Source organism: Pleurodeles waltl, chromosome 7 (genome assembly GCF_031143425.1).
Source record: "Pleurodeles waltl isolate 20211129_DDA chromosome 7, aPleWal1.hap1.20221129, whole genome shotgun sequence".
Taxonomy (NCBI): domain Eukaryota; kingdom Metazoa; phylum Chordata; class Amphibia; order Caudata; family Salamandridae; genus Pleurodeles; species Pleurodeles waltl.
The window spans coordinates 1,150,794,340-1,150,812,081 of record NC_090446.1 but is presented as its reverse complement, the minus strand read 5'-3'; positions in this window follow the sequence as shown (position 1 = coordinate 1,150,812,081).

Here is a 17,742-nt window from a genome sequence, read left to right as displayed (position 1 = left end):
GTTCCATGTTTGAGTTGAACATTCTGTGGCGGAGAGTCATATATTGGGAGTTGAGTGTTGTGCTATAGGCACGGGCAGGTGAACAGGATGATTTTTTGCTACATGTATGCCAATGATTAATTTGGAGGTGGCCAGTTTCATGATTTAGGCCCTCATCACAACCCTGGCGGTCGGTGTTAAAGCGGCGGTAATACCGCCAACAGGCCGGCGGTAAAAAAAATGGGATCACGACCATGGCGGAAACCGCCAACACAGACAGCCACTTTAACACTCCGACCGCCACGGCGGTAGAAACAAACACCGCAGCGGTAACCGCCAACAGACAGGCGGAAGACAATGTACCGCCCATTGTATTACAAGGCACCAATCCTCTAGCTTTTCCGGGGCGGTACCAACGCCATCAAAAGCACGGAGGAAACAGTCTGTGGAATGGAAACCACTCACCTCTTGACACCCAACGAGGAACCAGGACGCCATGGAGCCCGAGTTACAGGTGTTACCAATGTTGGTTTACCTCCTCTTCTACCAGGAACATCAAAGACGGCGGCGACGACCACGGTGAGTACTGCACCTAGCACACAGGGGACGGGGGAGGAAAAAGAGAGTGACACACACACGCAACACACCCACCCCCACCATCACCCCCAATACCATACACACAAATACATGCATCAACATTACATTTACACCCCATCACCCCCTGGAAGAACGCAAGGACCAAATGAAATTATTGTAACGAGTGTAATCATCGAAAATCCAGATAGGGAAACAGGTCTGTAAAAGATCAAAATATACAAATATGTACAGCAACTACACAAGTCCGGATAGTGTTCCATTCATTGTCCGTGGACCAGTGGTCCCAAAATGCAAGGGTGAAGCCCACACATGATACCTGCCTCAAAACGGAGAGAACACTGCAGGGGCATCAGGTCGAAAATAAACAGGCACCTCAGGGGGAAGAGGAGGGGTGGCACCTCAGCCGGATGAAGGGACGACGCCACTGCTCCATGAGGGGGCTCCATGTCCACAGATTGGTCCTGGGGAGTGCAAAGCCACAGTCTCACAAGTCTCTCAAGTGGGTGGTTTGCCCACTGATTGGTCCTTGGGAGTGCAAAGCCACAGTCTCACAAGTCTCTCAAGTGGGTGGGTTGCCCACTGATTGGTCCTGGGGAGTGCAAAGCCACAGTCTCACAAGTCTCTCAAGTGGGTGAGTTGCCCACTGATTGGTCCTGGGGAGTGCAAAGCCACAGTCTCACAAGTCTCTCAAGTGGATGGGTTGCCCACATGCTCTGGAGGGGACATGGTGCCCAGAGTGCTTCATCCTGCCAAGGAATGGGGTAGTGGATGCTGTTCTCCACTGGTTCTGGAGGTGGCATGGTGCCCAGAGTGCTTCATCCTGCTAAGGACTGGGGTAGAGGATGCTTTTCTCCACTGGTTTTGGAGGGGGCATAGTGCCCAGAGTGCTTCATCCTGCCAAGGACTGGGGTAGTGGATGCTTTTCTCCACTGGTTCTGGAGGGGGCATGGTGCCCAGAGTGCTGCACATGGTGTGTGGCAGTTCCCATTCCCTCACCTGGGTGTGTGTGTCATGAGATTTTCTGGGAAGAGGTAGCATGATACTCCATGGAGGCAGAGACACACTCCACCCTGCATCGACTTTGCCTGCCAACTGCTGGTACTAACAGTGCTGGTTGTGGTGCCTCATGTAGTCTATGCAGGGTCCAGGATGTCTCATGCAGCCTCGGACGGCTGCCCACTGCGAATGATGATCATGTTGGCTGTGGTGGCACTGTCTGTGCATGTTGCAGGGCAGGTAGCGGTGGTTGCGGCGGTGTCTGTGGCAGAGATGCTGCCGGTGGGGCATGTGTCAGTTCCTGTGGAGGGAGACAGCAGGACGTCTCCTGCAGGCTCGGACGGCTGCCCACTGGGGATGATGCTGGGGACTGTTGCAGAGGCAGCAGACATGCAGGTGGCGGTGCAGGTGGCGGTGGTTGCTGCATTGGCCACCGCCGTACAGGTTGCTGTTCTGTTTGGCAGAAGGGGTGACACCAGTCCCTCACCCGGAAGCTCCGTGCCCTGACTTCTCTCTAGCCTTGAGTCCCTTCCCCACCTTGGAAGTCGCTGCTGGGACTTTGGCACTGTCCTCTTTTGTCTTAGATGAGGCCTTGCTGGGTGGTTGGTGCGGCTTTTCCCTACGGCATGTGGACCCCTTCTTCTCCTTGGCAGGTGGCGGAATAGGGTGATCCTTGGCCTCACTAGGTGGCACACTGGCAGCCCTGATGGGTGACGCCCGCAATGTTACTGGACTTGCAGGGACCACACTGCTCGATGATTTGTGGCTGAGGTGCTGGGCTGGGATCTGGGCATCCTGGCCCTAGGGGAAGGACAGGGGGAGGTGTAGGGAAGAGGTCAATGTTAGCCAGGAAAAGTTTTTTAGACACAGTGGGACAAAAAGATGGAGGGGGGTTGGGAGTGGAGGAAGAGGTAGTGGTTGTCGGAGGTGTACGTCTGCTGAGTTTGGGTGAGGGTGCATGGGCTGGAGGCTTTTCTGAGGTGGATGGCTGTTGAGTGGGTGTGTGCCTGTGTTTGTGTAGTTTGGGAGGAGGACTCACAGACACACTGGGAGAGGACACAGGGGACATGTGAATGGTAATGGGGGGTGATTGCACGTGAGTGGTGTGTGGTGATTGGAGTGCTGGTGATGGACGTAGTGGCTGAGGATGTAGTGCATGCAGGTGTGAGTGGAGACGAGACTGGGAGGGAGGAGGGGAAGTGGAGGAGGGGGACACAGTGGAGGCAGTGGATGTTGGCACGTCTGCATGGGGATGGTGCTTGTGTGAGTGCCTGTGGGATGTGTGGTGCTTATGTTTGCCATGTCCACTCTTGTGTGTTGATGAGTGTGCATGCTGGTCTGTTGGTGTGCTTGGGATAGGCTGAGGTAGAGGGGATTGGGTCTGGGTAGTGGAAGTTGGAGAGGGGAGGCTGGACACAGGGACAATGGCTGCCATCAGTGCTGAGGCCAGAGCCTGAAATGCTCTCTGTTGGGCTGCCACACCAGAATGAATGCCCTCCAGGTATGCATTTGTTTGCTGCAAATGCCTCTCGACACCCTAGATGGCATTCAAAACGGTTGATTGCCCAACAGTGAGGGATCTCAGGAGGTCAATAGCCTCCTCACAGAGGGCAGTAGGGCTGACTGGGACAGGGCCTGAGGTGCCTGGGGCGAAGGAGATGCCCACCCTCCTGGGTGAGCGGGCACGGGAACCACGCTGAGGGGCTGCTAGGAGGGCGGTGCTGGTAGGGGGGGTGGCGGATGTACCTGTTGATGCGGTGGGCACAGAGGTGCCCGCCACCACAAGGGAGCTCCCATCAGAGGAGGAGTCGCTGGTTTCTCCTCCTGTCCCGGTCATGGAGCTCCCCTCGCCCTCCATCCCACTGGTGCCATCAGACTCCGTACATTCACCCTCCTGGGCAATGTGGGTTGCAGCTCCCTCCTGCTCCGGTGCCAATGCTCCTCCGCCAGATGATGCTAATGCACACAAGGACAGGGTGACAAAACAAAAAGGGGAGCAAAGACAGAAGAGACACATGGTCAATGCCTGCAACAACACCACAGTTGGTGGACACAACACACAGGGAGCTAGCCCATGCACTAACAGTTCAGGGGAAAATCACATGCCCATGGGGACTGTGCCTAGACCCATTTGATGCACACCTGGAACCCAAAGGAGCCTGACTAGGTGTAGAGGGCCACAACCACTTTTGGGTTTGGAGTGCCACTGAGCCTGCCAAACAATGGATCTACCCTGGCACATTTGCCCTGGCCTAGGGGAACCCACAGCCCACTTCCCTAACCCAGATACCTCATAAGGTGCACAGTCAGCTGAAGGAGACTGTACTCGCCCCCTTGTGGCTGCTGTGATGCCCTCAAGCGCCCATCCAACTCAGGATATGCCACCGCCAGCATCCGGTACATCAGGGGCATCATGGTGCGATGGGCACCCCTTCCACGCTGGAAGGCCATCCCCAGCTGGGCCTCCGTCGTCTTCTTGCTCCAGCGGCGCAGGTCCTCCCATCTTTTGTGACAGTGGGTATTCCGTCTATGATAGACCTCCAGGGTCTGCACTTCCTTGGCGATGGCACGCCAAATACCCTACTTCTGGTGGGTGCTGACCTAGAGGAAAAGTGAAGTAAGAATGGATTTTACTCTCCTGTCCGGTTCTTCTTACTCATTGGCCACAAACCTCCGACACTGGCCCAGAAACACATACACTGACCATCCTCACATGCTGGCCTCAGCCCCCCACCCCTGAATATTCCATCCACGCCACTCCATACATTCATGTCCCAACCATCATGCTCACAGTGTACTCACCTGTTTGTCTGGAGGATCGTAGAGTAGCGTGTACTGGGGGAGGACCCTAGCCACCAGGTTGTCCAACTCCTCCACTGTGAAGGCAGGGGCTCTTTCCCCATACACTGTAGCCATTGTTGCTTCCAGGCTCAGGTCACAGCAGCACTTGCAGTGTAGGTCCTCTCCTGTTGAAGGTCAGGTATCAAGTGAGTGAACAGATAGAAAATAGCGGTCACGTCTGCGGTGGTGTGTACCATCACCGCCGGCATACATCGTCATTGGCTCCTGGAACCCATAGGGCCCAATGATAACCAATGCTGATTTGCGCCGCAATCTTCGACCACCTACCGCAACGCAGCACAACGCAGTTACCTCATTTCCCCTTGTCCCTTCTTACAGGTCAGGCAGCCGCCATTTCAGGGGGGCACGTGGCATGGCAACTAACTGCGTCACAGCACTTTAGGCCAGGAATACAGGCAGACAGCGCAACACACCGATTACATCACGATTGTTCTAAACACCCTTGTGAAACCTATGTGGTGTATGACCCTCTGCTCACCCTTCTCCTCCATAGGGGACATCCGCTGGGGCAGGTGATGAGATGGCTTCATCCTCCGGTATACAGACCCCTGGTGGACCTGTCGACAATGGAAGACAGACACATCATTATCACCTACAAACTTGATCGTACCACAATCCATGAACTGTGTGCCCAGTTGGAGCAAGACCTGATGTCAGCTATCCGCCATCCCATCAGGGATGTCACAGCCAATGTTCTCTAACGTGTTGTCCAGAATGTTTTCTTCCCTGCTGCAATACATGTGCAGCTACATCGTTTTCCCTCAGGTGGTGGATTTGCCCACAGTGAAAGGTGATTTCTATGCCCTGGGACATATCCCCAACATCATTGGTGCCACTGATGGTACACATGTGGCATTCCCCCCCCCGCAGGAATGAACAGGTGAACAGAAACCGCAAAAGCTACCATTCCATGAATGTGCAGATGGTGTGTTTGGCAGACCAGTACATCTCCCATGTGAATGCCAAGTATCCTGGCTCAGTGCATGACGCTTACATTTTGAGGAATAGCAGCATCCCTCATGTGATGGGTCAACTCCAGAGGCACTGTGTGTGGCAAATAGATGAGCCCAAGGTCCCAACATAGTTGACATAGGTGTCTGGGTATGGGAGAGTAACTAAGGGTTGGTGTATGTCTAACAGTTGTCCCTCGATACTTGCAGGTGACTTTGATTACCCCAACCTCTCATGGCTACTGACCCCAGTGAGGAATCCCAGGACAAGGGCAGAGGAACGCTACAATGAGGCCCATGGGCGAACTAGGAGGATAATTGAGCCGACTTTCGGCCTCCTGAAGGCCAGGTTCTGGTGCCTCCATCTGACAGGTGGCTCCCTATACTACTCACCGAAGAAGGTGTACCAGATCATCGTGGCATGCTGCATATTGCACAACCTGGCTTTGCGACGCCAGATGCCTTTTCTGCAGGAGGATGGGCCTGATGTTGGTCTTGTGGCAGCTGTGGAGCCTGTGGACAGTGAAGAAGAGGAGGCAGAAGAAGATATAGACAACCGAAACAACATCATCATGCAATACTTCCAGTGAGACACAGGTAAGAGACTGGCACTACTCCTCTCATATCATACTACTGTTGGACATTGCATGAATCTGCCTTTTTACCTCTGTGTATGAACCCTGACATGTCACTTTGGCTTTCCATTTAACAGATCTGGGTCCCACTTTCTGCCTTCTGCTATGTTTACTGATGCCCAACAACTGTCGAACATTGGTATGTGAACATGAACATTGACATTGCTATTATTCTTGCAGGTTGCAATTACACATTTGTGAAAGTACAGACTGACTCCAGATTGATTTGTGATTCAAGGGTGTTTATTTCTGTGCTAATAAGTGGAGGGGGCTGTGCAATGGGCTGGGGTGATGGTGGAGGAATGTCCATGGTCTCTTGGTATCACAGGTGCATTGTCCCAGAGGGCATAGGAAGTGGAGCAATGGCAGTTCAAAGTTGTCAGGGTGACATAGTGGGACAAAAGGGTGACCATCAGGAGAGTCTTATTTCCTGGCGGGGGTCTTGGCAATTTTCTCTGTCTTGTTCCTGGATCGCAGGGACTGTTTGCGGGGTGGTTCTCCTTCTGCAGGGGGTGCTGGTGGCCTGTTGGTCTTGTGGCGGGACCTCCTGTCCACTAGCGCCGGCGGAGGTGGAGGGCTGTCCATCGTTCAGGCTAGTGTCAGGGGCCCATTGGTGTGCCACTATGTCCCTCATGGTGTTGGCCATGTCTGCCAGCACCCCTGCAATGGTGACGAGGGTGGTGTAAATTGACTTCAAGTCCTCCCTGATTCCCAGGTACTGTTCCTCCTGCAGCCGCTGGGTCTCCTGAAACCTGGCCAGTACCGAGCCCATGGTCTCCTGGGAATGATGGCATGCTCCCATGATGTTGGAGAGTGCCTCGTGGAGAGTGGGTTCCCTGGGCCTGTCCTCCCCCTGTCGCACAGCAGTCCTCCCAGTTTCCCTGTTATCCTGTGCCTTTGTCCCCTGAACTGTGTGCCCACTGCCACTGACCCCAGGTCCCTGATTGCCCTGGGTTGGTGGGTTTGCCTCAGGTCCCTGTAGTGGTGGACACACTGCTGATTGACGTGTCCTGGGGTTAGCGGTATGGGCCCTCTGGGTGGGTGCTGTGCTGGTGTTTCCTTAGGGGGGAGGTTCAGTGGTGGTTTGTGACTGTGACAGGGGAACCGACTGTCCAGAGGTCCCTGATGGGCCGGGCTTGTCATCTTGATCCAGGCGTGCCGAGCTGCTGCCATCACTGTGGGCCTCTTCTGTGGGGGGACTGGATATGTCTGGCACCTCCTGTCCGATGACGTTGGGTATGGGTCACGTTGGGGTGTAAATGCATAGTTATTGTATCTGTATGTGCCATCTTGTGCAATGGGTGAGTTACCCTCGACTCTTGTGCTTGCATTATTGTCTTTGCCCTTGTGTGATTAGTGATTTTGGGGGCCTGGGTGAGTATCTCTACTGGACATGCTTTGGTGATGGGTGTCCATGCATTGGTGTGACATGTGGGACTTGGTTTTGGGCTGTGGGAATTGTGATAGTGGGTATCTGTGGGGTGTTGGGGTGATGGGTGTGAGGGTTGGGCTAGGAGTTTGTGATAGCATGCAGGTAGGGTGGGGAGATATAGTAGTAAAAATATAACTTACCACAGTCCAGTCCTCCTGCTCCTTCTGCGAGGCCCTAAGGATGCATGATTGCTAAGACTTGCTCCTCTCATGTTGTTAGTTGTGGGGCAGGAGGTGGGGGTCCACCGCCAGTCCTCTGTACTGCTACCTGGTGTCTGGATACCACGGAACGCACCTTCCCCGTAGGTCGTTCCACCTCTTCCTGATGTCATCCTGTGTTCTGGGGTGCTGTCCCACTGCATTGATCCTGCCAACAATTCTCTGCCATAGCTCCATCTTCCTTGCAATGGAGGTCTGCTGCACCTGTGATCCGAAAAGCTGTGGCTCTACCCGAATGATTTCCTCCACCATGACCCTGAGCTCCTCCTCAGAAAACCTGGGGTGTCTTTGAGGTGCCATAATGTGGTGTGGGTCATGTGTGAGGTGATGTTTGTTGTGCTGTGTTGCTGTGTGTTCTTTGAGGTGCGTGGATGTTGTATGAGTGATGGTGTTGTGTGCCTGTGGATGCTGGTGTTGTGTTTGCTATTCTCTCTCTCTGTGCGTCATCAAAGAAATTCGTTGAAAGGGGTTGTGGGTAATGTGGGTGTGTGTTTTATTGTGGTGTGAGTGAGTGGGTGTGGTGTGTGTATGTGTATCAGGTGTGTGTATTTTGAAGTATCCAATGTGGTTGTGTTTTGTAAGTGTGTGTGTATTTTGAGAGCGTGGTGTGTACCGCCAATGGATTACCGCGGTTGAAAGACCGCCGCGTTGATTCGTGGGTCGTGGTAGTGTGGGTGTATTCCTGTTGGCATGACGGTGTAGGTTTTGGTATCGCCAGTTTATCACTGACCTTTGGTGTGGTGTACTTGTGTGGGTGTCTGTATTGTGGCAGATCACGAGATGTGGGTCGTAATACCTGTAGCAGATTTCCGCCACGGTATCTTGACGGCCGTCAGCATGGCAGTAAACAGGATTTACAGCCAGGGTTGTAATGAGGTCCTTAGTCAGCAAGTCATACCCTGATTCACACAGACCAGTGATGCCGAAGTCTTACCCACAGACTTGAGCATCCCTGTTAACTAATGAACATGTAGGACTGTATGTTTGACTTCCTAGCACCATCTAGCTCCACATGTTGTGCTCCGTTTATGTGGCACTTGAGTGAAATGTCATAGGTGTGCATGCAGGTCAAGGCCAGATGGGTGCTTGCATCAATGTGCTTGTTTTTGGAAAGGTATCAGTGAGATCTAATGATGTTGACAATTGTCCACAGTTAGAAACATAAATGTGGATGTGATTGTCCAATGTTTGAGTCAATCCTAGTTGGCAGCCCTCCTTACCTGTGGTCAATCAATCAATCAATCAGTCCATTTATAGAGCGCGCTACTCACCCGTGAGGGTCTCAAGGCGCTGGAGAGGGGGGGGTGTTACTACTGCTCGAAGAGCCATGTCTTGAGGTGTTTCCTGAAGGCGAGATGGTCCTGGGTAGTTCTTAGGTGTGCAGGGAGGGAGTTCCATGCTTTGGCCGCCAGGTAGGAGAATGATCTTCCTCCGGCGGTGGTTCTGCGGATCCGTGGGACGGTGGCGAGGGCGAGGCTGGCTGAGCGGAGCTGACGGGTGGGCGTGTAGAACGAGAGGCAGCAGTTGAGGTATTCGGGGCCCATGTCGTGGAGTGCTTTGTGTGCGTGGGTGAGGAGCCTGAAGGTGATACTCTTGTTGATGGGGAGCCAGTGCAGGTGTTTCAGGTGGGCGGATATGTGGCTGTGGCAAAGAATGTCGAGGATGAGGCGTACGGAGGCGTTCTGTATGCGTTGTAGTCGTTTCTGAAGCTTAGCGGTGGTTCCTGCGTATAGGGTGTTTACGTAGTCCAGTCGGCTTGTGACGAGGGCATGGGTAACCGTCTTTCTGGTTTCGGCGGGGATCCACCGGAAGATCTTCCGGAGCATGCGTAGGGTGTTAAAGCATGATGACGTGACGGCGTTGACTTGTTTGGGCATTGTGAGGAGGGAGACCAGGATGAACCCAAGGTTGCGTGCATGATCCGAGGGAGTCGTCCCAGGCGGATGGGGATTGTCCGAGGATGAGGACCTCTGTCTTGTCTGAGTTCAGTTTTAGGCAGCTGAGCTTCATCCATTCCGCGGCGTCTTTCATTCCTTCCCGTAGGTTGGGTTTGGCAGTGGCTGGGTCTTTGGTGAGGGAGAGTATCAGCTGGGTGTCGTCGGCGTAGGAGATGATGTTGATGTTGTGTTTGCGTGCAATGGCGGCGAGGGGGCTCATGTAGATATTGAAGAGGGTTGGGCTGAGCGAGGATCCTTGGGGTACGCCGCAGATGATCTTGGTGGGTTCTGAGCGGAAGGGAGGGAGGCGGACTCTATGGGTTCTGTCGTAGAGGAACGAGATGACCCAGTCCAGGGCCTTTCCTAGGATTCCAGTGGTGCAGAGGCGGGTTATTAGGGTGCGATGGCACACGGTATCGAAGGTTGCCGAGAGGTCCAGGAGGATGAGGGCGGTTGTTTTTCCGTTGTCCATCAGGGTCCTGATGTCGTCGGTGACTGCGATGAGGGCGGTTTCTGTGCTGTGGTTGGCTCGAAATTCAGACTGGGATGGGTCGAGCGAGTTGTTAGCCTCGAGGAAAGCGGTCAGCTGCTTATTGACGGTCTTCTCGATGACCTTGGCCGGCAAGGGAAGAAAAGAGATGGGGCGGAAGTTCTTCAGGTCATTGGGGTCTGCCATGGGTTTTTTCAGGAGGGTGTTGATTTTTGCGTGCTTCCAGCTCTCGGGGAAGGTGGCTGATGCGAATGAGCTGTTGATGATGTTCCGGAGATGGGGTGCGATGAAGGTGTCTGCTTTGTTGAAGATGTGATGGGGGCAAGGGTCAGAGGGAGAGCCGGAGTGGATGGTGTTCATGATGCTTATGGTCTCTTCTGAGGTGATAGGGGTCCAGGAGCTGAGGGTAGTGGTGGGGGCTGCTGGTTCGGTGGTAGGAGGCGGGGTCTGGGGTCTGAAGCTGTCGTGTAGATCTGCGATCTTTCGGTGGAAGAACGTGGCGAGGGAGTTGCAGAGTTCTTGTGACGGTGTGATGTCGTTGGAGCTGGCGCTGGGGTTGGAGAGCTCTTTGAAGATGTTGAAGAGTTCCTTGCTGTTGTGGGTGTTGTTGTCTAGTCGTTCTTTGAATGATGTCCTTTTGGTGGAGCGGATCAGCTGGTGGTGTTCACGGGTGGTGATCTTGAGGGCTGTCATGTTTTCTGTGGTTCGTTTGTTGCGCCAGGTTTTTTCGAGGGTTCGGCAGGATTTCTTAGATTCTTTGAGGGCGTCCGTGAACCACGGGGTTTTCCTGCTGCTGGTCCCGCCTGGGGGGTTCTTAAGTGGTGCGAGGTTGTCGGCACAGTTGGTGATCCACTGTGTGAGGTTGTGGGCTGCGTTGTTGACGTCAGTGGTGTTGGCTGGTGGGTTCTGGCTCAGTGTTGAGAGGAGCTGGTCTGTGGTGATTTTGATCCAGCATCTGCAGGAGATTTGTTGTGTGCGATGGTGGTGAGTCTCCCGTTGAAGGAGACGTGGTTGCTGGTGGAGAAGATGGGGTGGAGTGTGTGGCCAGCGATGTGGGTAGGGGTGCTCACCAGTTGCTTGAGTCAGAGGTTGGCGAGGTTGTCGAGCAGGGTGGTGGTGTTGTTGTCGTTGTTTTTCTCCAGGTGGAAGTTCAGGTCCCTGAGGAGGATGTATTCTGGTGAGGCTAGGGCGTGCGGGCTGATGAAGTCTGCAATGGTTTCGCTGAATTGCGCGCATGGGCCCGGGGGTCTGTAGATGAGTGTTCCTCTGAGGGTGGTCTTGGGGTCGGTGTGAATCTGGAAGTGTACGTGTTCAGCGGCGAGGGGTGTGTCTTCGGTGCTGGTCGTGATGTTGATGGTGTTCCTGTAGATGATGGCGATTCCTCCTCCGGTTTGGTTGACGCGGTCATTCCGGCCGATCTTGTAGCCGTCAGGGATGGCTATGGCGATGTCTGGGGCCGAGGAAGCGTTCATCCAGGTTTCCGTGATGAAGGCGACGTCTGGTGCTGTTGTGTCCAGGAGGTCCCATAGTTCTACAGCGTGCTTGTGGACGGAGCGTGTGTTGAGAAGGATGCACTTGAGGTGGTTGTTGTTGTTGCGAGGGCCGGAGGGTGGTCTGCAGGTTCGGAGGCATGTGTATTTGCAGGCTTGACAGGTGACGGGTCCATGGGTTCGCTTTGGGGTGGCTTGGTAGTAGGTGGCTGTTCGGTGTTGAGGGCGTTGAAGGAGGCGGAGTCGTATCTCAGTCGGGTGCTTTGTGTGCGGTGGGGGCCAGGGGTTCTGGCGCTGGGCGCGGTCCAGGCACGGACGGGCGCAGACGGGCTTGCCTTTGGCGCGCCAGCGACGCGCCCACTGCGCGCGGCCGCACAGCGGCCACCATAAGAGGGGAGGAGGGGAGGAGGGGTCAGATGGGAGGGTAGGATAGCGAATGGGAGCAGGGGGTGGGGCCGCACGGGAGGCAGCGGTGGGAAAAAACGGGGCTGAGGAGCCCGCTGGCGATCGCGACGATCGGAAAATGGAAGGCAAAAATAGAATAAGAAAACCACTCACACTCACACGGGGTACATGAGAGAAGGGGGGCAGGCAGGCACACGGGGGCACAGAAAGCAAGGGGCACATGCAGTCAGTGGGGAACCAAGGCGGCGATCGCGCAGGAGTTCAGCGCCGATCAGGAAGAAAGCAGGTCACAGCGGTCACAGCGGACAGAGCAGGTGGAGCTGCAGCGGTGGGGAAGCAACCTACCCAAGGTGGACTGACTAAACACATGGACAGCTGTCCAAAGCTTCCTGGCTGTCCTTGATGTTTGAATGTATGAGTTGCATGTCCATCCCCCCTGAGGCACAGGGTTAGGGTTAGGAAATATTTGTAGCTAGGTGTGATGAGCCCAGTATAGATGACAGACGTATTTCAAACATTAGTTTGTTCCAACCTACGATGCCCCTCATGATCAGCAACTGCATACTGTTCAGGCAATTCCATTTACAAATCACAGGTCTTGTGGGCCTTGATTGTCATCCAGAAGATGGTCATTAGTTGGCCTGACACATGTGGAGTACTTGCAGCATTTATGTGACAAATAGCAGTACAATGATGCACAGATCATTTAATGAGGTACACACCTTGTTGTGCATTGCTGTGCTGTTAGATAGTTGATGTTTAGGCTGCGTTGGCATGTCATTCCTCAGGGACATTCTATGATCTGTACTGTCATTTGGACTGTGTGTGCTATATTTGAGGAAGTGTTAGAATATCATCTGTAGATGTATCGCACAATGATGTCACTAATGTTTGGCTTTCTCTATTTTTACAGCTGCCAACATGAATGCCCATGAGATCAGGGAATTCCAAAGGCGGGCAATGCGTTACTGCCACATACTAGATGTGGAGTTTGGGTTCCGCAACATGGCACGCCGTTATCGCCATGAGAGAGCCACAGGGGTCTGGAGGGCATTTGCCCAAGGGGGGCCAGCCTTACCCACAACAGCCTCCACCACTACAGGTCAGACCACAGTCGCCCAAAGGATGACGATCACTGTTGCACGTCCCTCAACCTCATCTGCTCCAGGCCCACAAGCAGCAGCTCCTGCACCTCCCGCTCCAACCACGGCACTGGCACCAGCAGTGGCATCAACAAGTGGAACTCAAACAACCCCAGCTGCTGTGATTCACAATGCTGAATTTCAGACAATGAGACGTGACATGCAACAGATGTTGCGCAGGATGGACAGGCTGCAGCAGGAGGTGTCCCGCAATAGCAGGAGACTGTGGGGTATTAAGAAGATCCTGCGGAGGGCCGATTTGTGACTTTGGATCCTTACCCATGATTCCCTCCCTCCTCTTTCCTGGTTCTTATCTTTAGTGGGTTTAGGGGGCTTAGTGTTAGGTTAGAGTAGGCTGTTAGTTTAGTTAGTATAAATGGGTTGGGGGTGGAGGGGGTTATATTATTACATGTTTTTTTTGTGGGTGGGTGGGTGGGGGATGATGTTGGGGTTTATGTGTATAAAAAAATATGTATGTATATATATATAAATATTTGTTTAGGATAAGTTAGTATGTGTTTAGGTTAGTACATGTTGTCCTAAATGTGTCCCGTCATATAAGGAGGGGTGGGGGGGGGGGGTTAATGTTTAGAGTGTTTAGTTAAATGTGATAAGTAAGTTTAGTTTAGGGTAGTTAGGGCCAGTTGTGGTTAATGTGTAGTTATGATAGGTTAGGTTAGTTAAGGTGTTTTCCCTAGTTTAAGTTTCCTTTATTACTGTGAAATAAAGTTTTAGGTACTCCTTTACAGTATGTGTCATATGCTTGGGAATCAGGGCCTTGGCATGGGTGTACAGTGTCAATTTAGTATTTACATTTCTTTTCCATCCTGCATCAGAATCCCTTTATTGGCATGGTTATTCCCAATTCCTAATGAGATGTCACATTGGCAGCTACACCAAAGCTACTTCTCTATGCATCTGCCATCCATTGCACCCACCAATCAAGGTAACTATGGTTCCCAATGTGTTGTGAAGGTTGGATGTGTTTTTAAATCCGTAATCGTTTGGGTCCTGAGTTGGAATCTTGGGCACTGTGGGACGTCTGCCTGCAGCCTGATGTTCATGTGAACCCTGATAAGCTGAGTGATGTTATAATCTTATGTAGTATTGTATACCTAAATCACACCTATCATTTCTTACATTGTACTCCCAGGTTACATATTTGTCCATACACTCGTACACATCCATTCCTGCTGTATGGTATGTGTGTGTGATGAAAGTTTATAGTTAGATGTCACATAGATAAAGATTGTCTTGAAGGGAATGTTGGCCACATTGAGTTTCAGCTTATACAAGCATTGAAGCTGACTTTTTCGGTCCTACACAGCATTATACTGTTTGTTTTCATTTTACTTCAGAAATACGCCTCAGGAAGCACAGATGATGATACAATCCAGACCCCCAGTGCATAGTTATCAGCCCACATTCTTTCAATGTTGTATTGACATTCTATGGCCATTGACATGTGATATACATCACTAATCTCCTGCACAGTTGATGAGCCACATTACACAGAGGCAAAGTGCTGTAGTTCAATACTTACATAGTCCAGGATTGTGAGTCCATTTGTGTGACGCCTTCTATTGTGATGCAACACAAGTGCAATGGTGAGGGACATGTCACTGGACATGCTGGGGTGAAGTGTCATACAGTGTAGAGGAACATGAATTGCCAATGAGGTAGTGAGAGACAATTACAGTGCATAGTGTCAAGGTAAACAATGTGCTGGAGAACACTGCGTGTGACCAACTGTAGTAAGACTGGCATGTTAACAATAACAGGGCCTAGGATATCAGTGCCCATGTGGCATGGACTTGTGCTACCGGGTATTCCTACGGATGAAGGTGATCTGTTCCATGTCTTCATCTTCTGATGTGTGTGTTGTCTCCTCTGCCCTTGGTGGTGGTGGGTTTGAAGGGGCAAAACACACTTCAGTGTTTGAAGACATGGAATCGGAATTCCTGGTAGCTATTAAGGGCATTATTGCAGCAAGGAGGACTGCTGGTTCTTGAGTATAGCAGCTACATCACTGTGGTAGGCAGCCAGGTCAGCACTGAGGGGGTCATGATTGCATTTGTGCACGCAGTGCAAGGTTTGGGATGCCAGGTGATGTGTCAACTACCTAACTGCTGTGGTGAATTCCCTTACACATTGTTGTAGTCCTTGCAGAAGGGATGGTAGCACTTGCATGGCTGCTGCCTTTTCTGCAGATAACATCATGCACATGCGCATCCCCTCAAGGCTGGCTGCCATATTTTGCATCCCCACCCGGACCTCCTTGGCCAGCTCCCGCTGTACTCCAACTACTGTCCTCTCAAAGGTGGTACCAGTGTCCTCAGAGTCCTCAGCTGGGTTGGAGCTGGCAGGTCGTACTATTGGGGTGGTGGGTGGGTCCTCTGTGATGGCTGCTGTATCTGTACTCCTCCTTGCGACTGATGGTGGGGTCTAGAGGGTTCCAAGGAAATCTTGAAGGGTCTGCTGGCTAATGTTTGTCAGCTCGTCATCCATGTCATCAGGTAAGTCCAGGACAGGCATATCCTCAGGAGAGCCATCGTCCTCTGCAATGAGATAGAGTACAATTAGTGTGCCTGTGTTGTGGCAGTTGTAATGTGACGTTCCTGACTTCCTATTAGTGGAACATTGTAATCTTGGTTCCTGTTCATTGTTCCTGCCATCAATATTAGCATTCTCCCAGGCCTATGCCCCACCTGCTTGTCACATGTAGTGTGGGCAGTTTGGGGAATTGTCTGCGCCACATCCTCTAGGTGTAGGTTCTGTCCAAATTGTATGTTGCCACCTTCTTGTCCTACTCAACCCTCCGTCTACTTCCATTAGCATGGTGAGGCCTTGCAATGGCTGTGGGTGTTCTAATGTCACGTGCACCACAATTAACAATATGGAACTGACCCAGTCTCAGATATTTCACATACACCTATATGTTGCTGAGACCTAGCATATACTATATATAGCATTGGCATGGCACGATACAGGTGTCAGCATTGGTAGTGTGTAATGTTGAGGTTGGGAAATGTGTGCTACATTGGATTGCACTGATGGTCCTGGCAGTGTTCTATTTCCTCTTATGACTGTGTAGGTGTGTTTAGCTAGACACATATGTCCTCCCCCTCAATGCTGTTGTCTTAGCAGTATGACAGTTGAGATGTTGCAAGGTGGCATTGCAGCTATTGTAACACAGGCACGGGGTAGAGCCTGAAATGTGCAGCATGGGTATGACATTACTGCTGTGTATTTCATAATGTAAGTAACATAACCTGATGTTTATAGCACCTATAGACATGAGCATTTGACAGGATTTACACTTTATTAGGAATTACAGGGGATTGATAACGTTGTCATCCTGAGCCCTTTATTTTTGGTGTGTTTGATCCATGGGCAGGTAACTGCCATTAGCTACTTGACCTGCACACACAGCACAGGTGGTAGTGGCAACTGTTGTCAAAGGTAAATACCACTTGTGGATATGGCCTGAGACTGGAAATTGAGCCCTAGTTCATGTAGCAACAATACCAGCTGTAGTGTGACAGCAGGCCAGTTTTACGATGTACCCTACCCTCCTGGACTGCCTTTGCCTTTCCAACATCCTTGGCATGGCAGAGTACCTCCATGCAAAGGTTGTTGGTGTAGTATTGTGCTGTGCACCTGGTTTCCCCTGCACAGCCCATGCACCCGTGCCATGCCCCTTTGCCCTTTCCACTACCTGATTACCATGACTGACGTGCATTGTGTAGTAGGTATGTCCCACCCAGGTATGTCCCCCCAATTCTTACAGTTAACATTTAGGCATTTTTGTCCTCCATGCAACTTACCCTGCATGTGTGTGGTTTCCTGGTAGTCTGGCTGTCCTGTCCTTGAATCCCTGTGACGATCTCCTCTGGGATGACGGCTGCCACTATCTCCTCCATGTGGTCCAGGCCTCTCCCACCTCCAGTCTGCAGTGCTGCCTTCCTGTTCCTTGCCATTTTTTCTTTGGTCCTGCGCTTGCAGTCATGCCAGCGTTTCTTGCACTCAGTAACTGTTCTCCATACTTCTGCCCCACTGTTTAACTTGTCGACAATTTGTTGCCAAATTGCCTCTCTCCTCCCAATTGGCAATTTTGAGGTGACAAAAAGTTGATGCTGGTGTTCCGTCACCTCTTTCACCAGTATTTTGTGCTCCTCTGAACTGAACCAACACTTCCTTTTCTTCTTCTCTCTCTCCTGGGTCTTGTCTGGGTCCTCCTGGCTGGTTCCTGGTCGGTTGGAGTCTTCCTGCGGTCTCTCATGGCTTCTGGGATCCATTTTGGGGCTCCTTTGCACATTTTGCTGTGTTTGCAGTGCTTTTTGACACTATTGCGGGAAAAAATGGCACATATCCAGTTTGCGACGTCGTAAACCGGATTAATGTAATTTTCGCTGCGTTTACTCTGTTTTTCTATACTACGTGGCGCAATGGTTAATGCAGCCCCCCCCTTCTGTGTTTTTGAACCAAGGGCCACCAGTGGAGCCCGGTCTGGAGGCAGGCCCAGTAGACGGGCCTGGCAGAGGAAGGGCACCAAGGAGAGGTGGCAGGCCCTTCTGGTTTGGCAGACACAGGACTAGGGTTGCTGCAG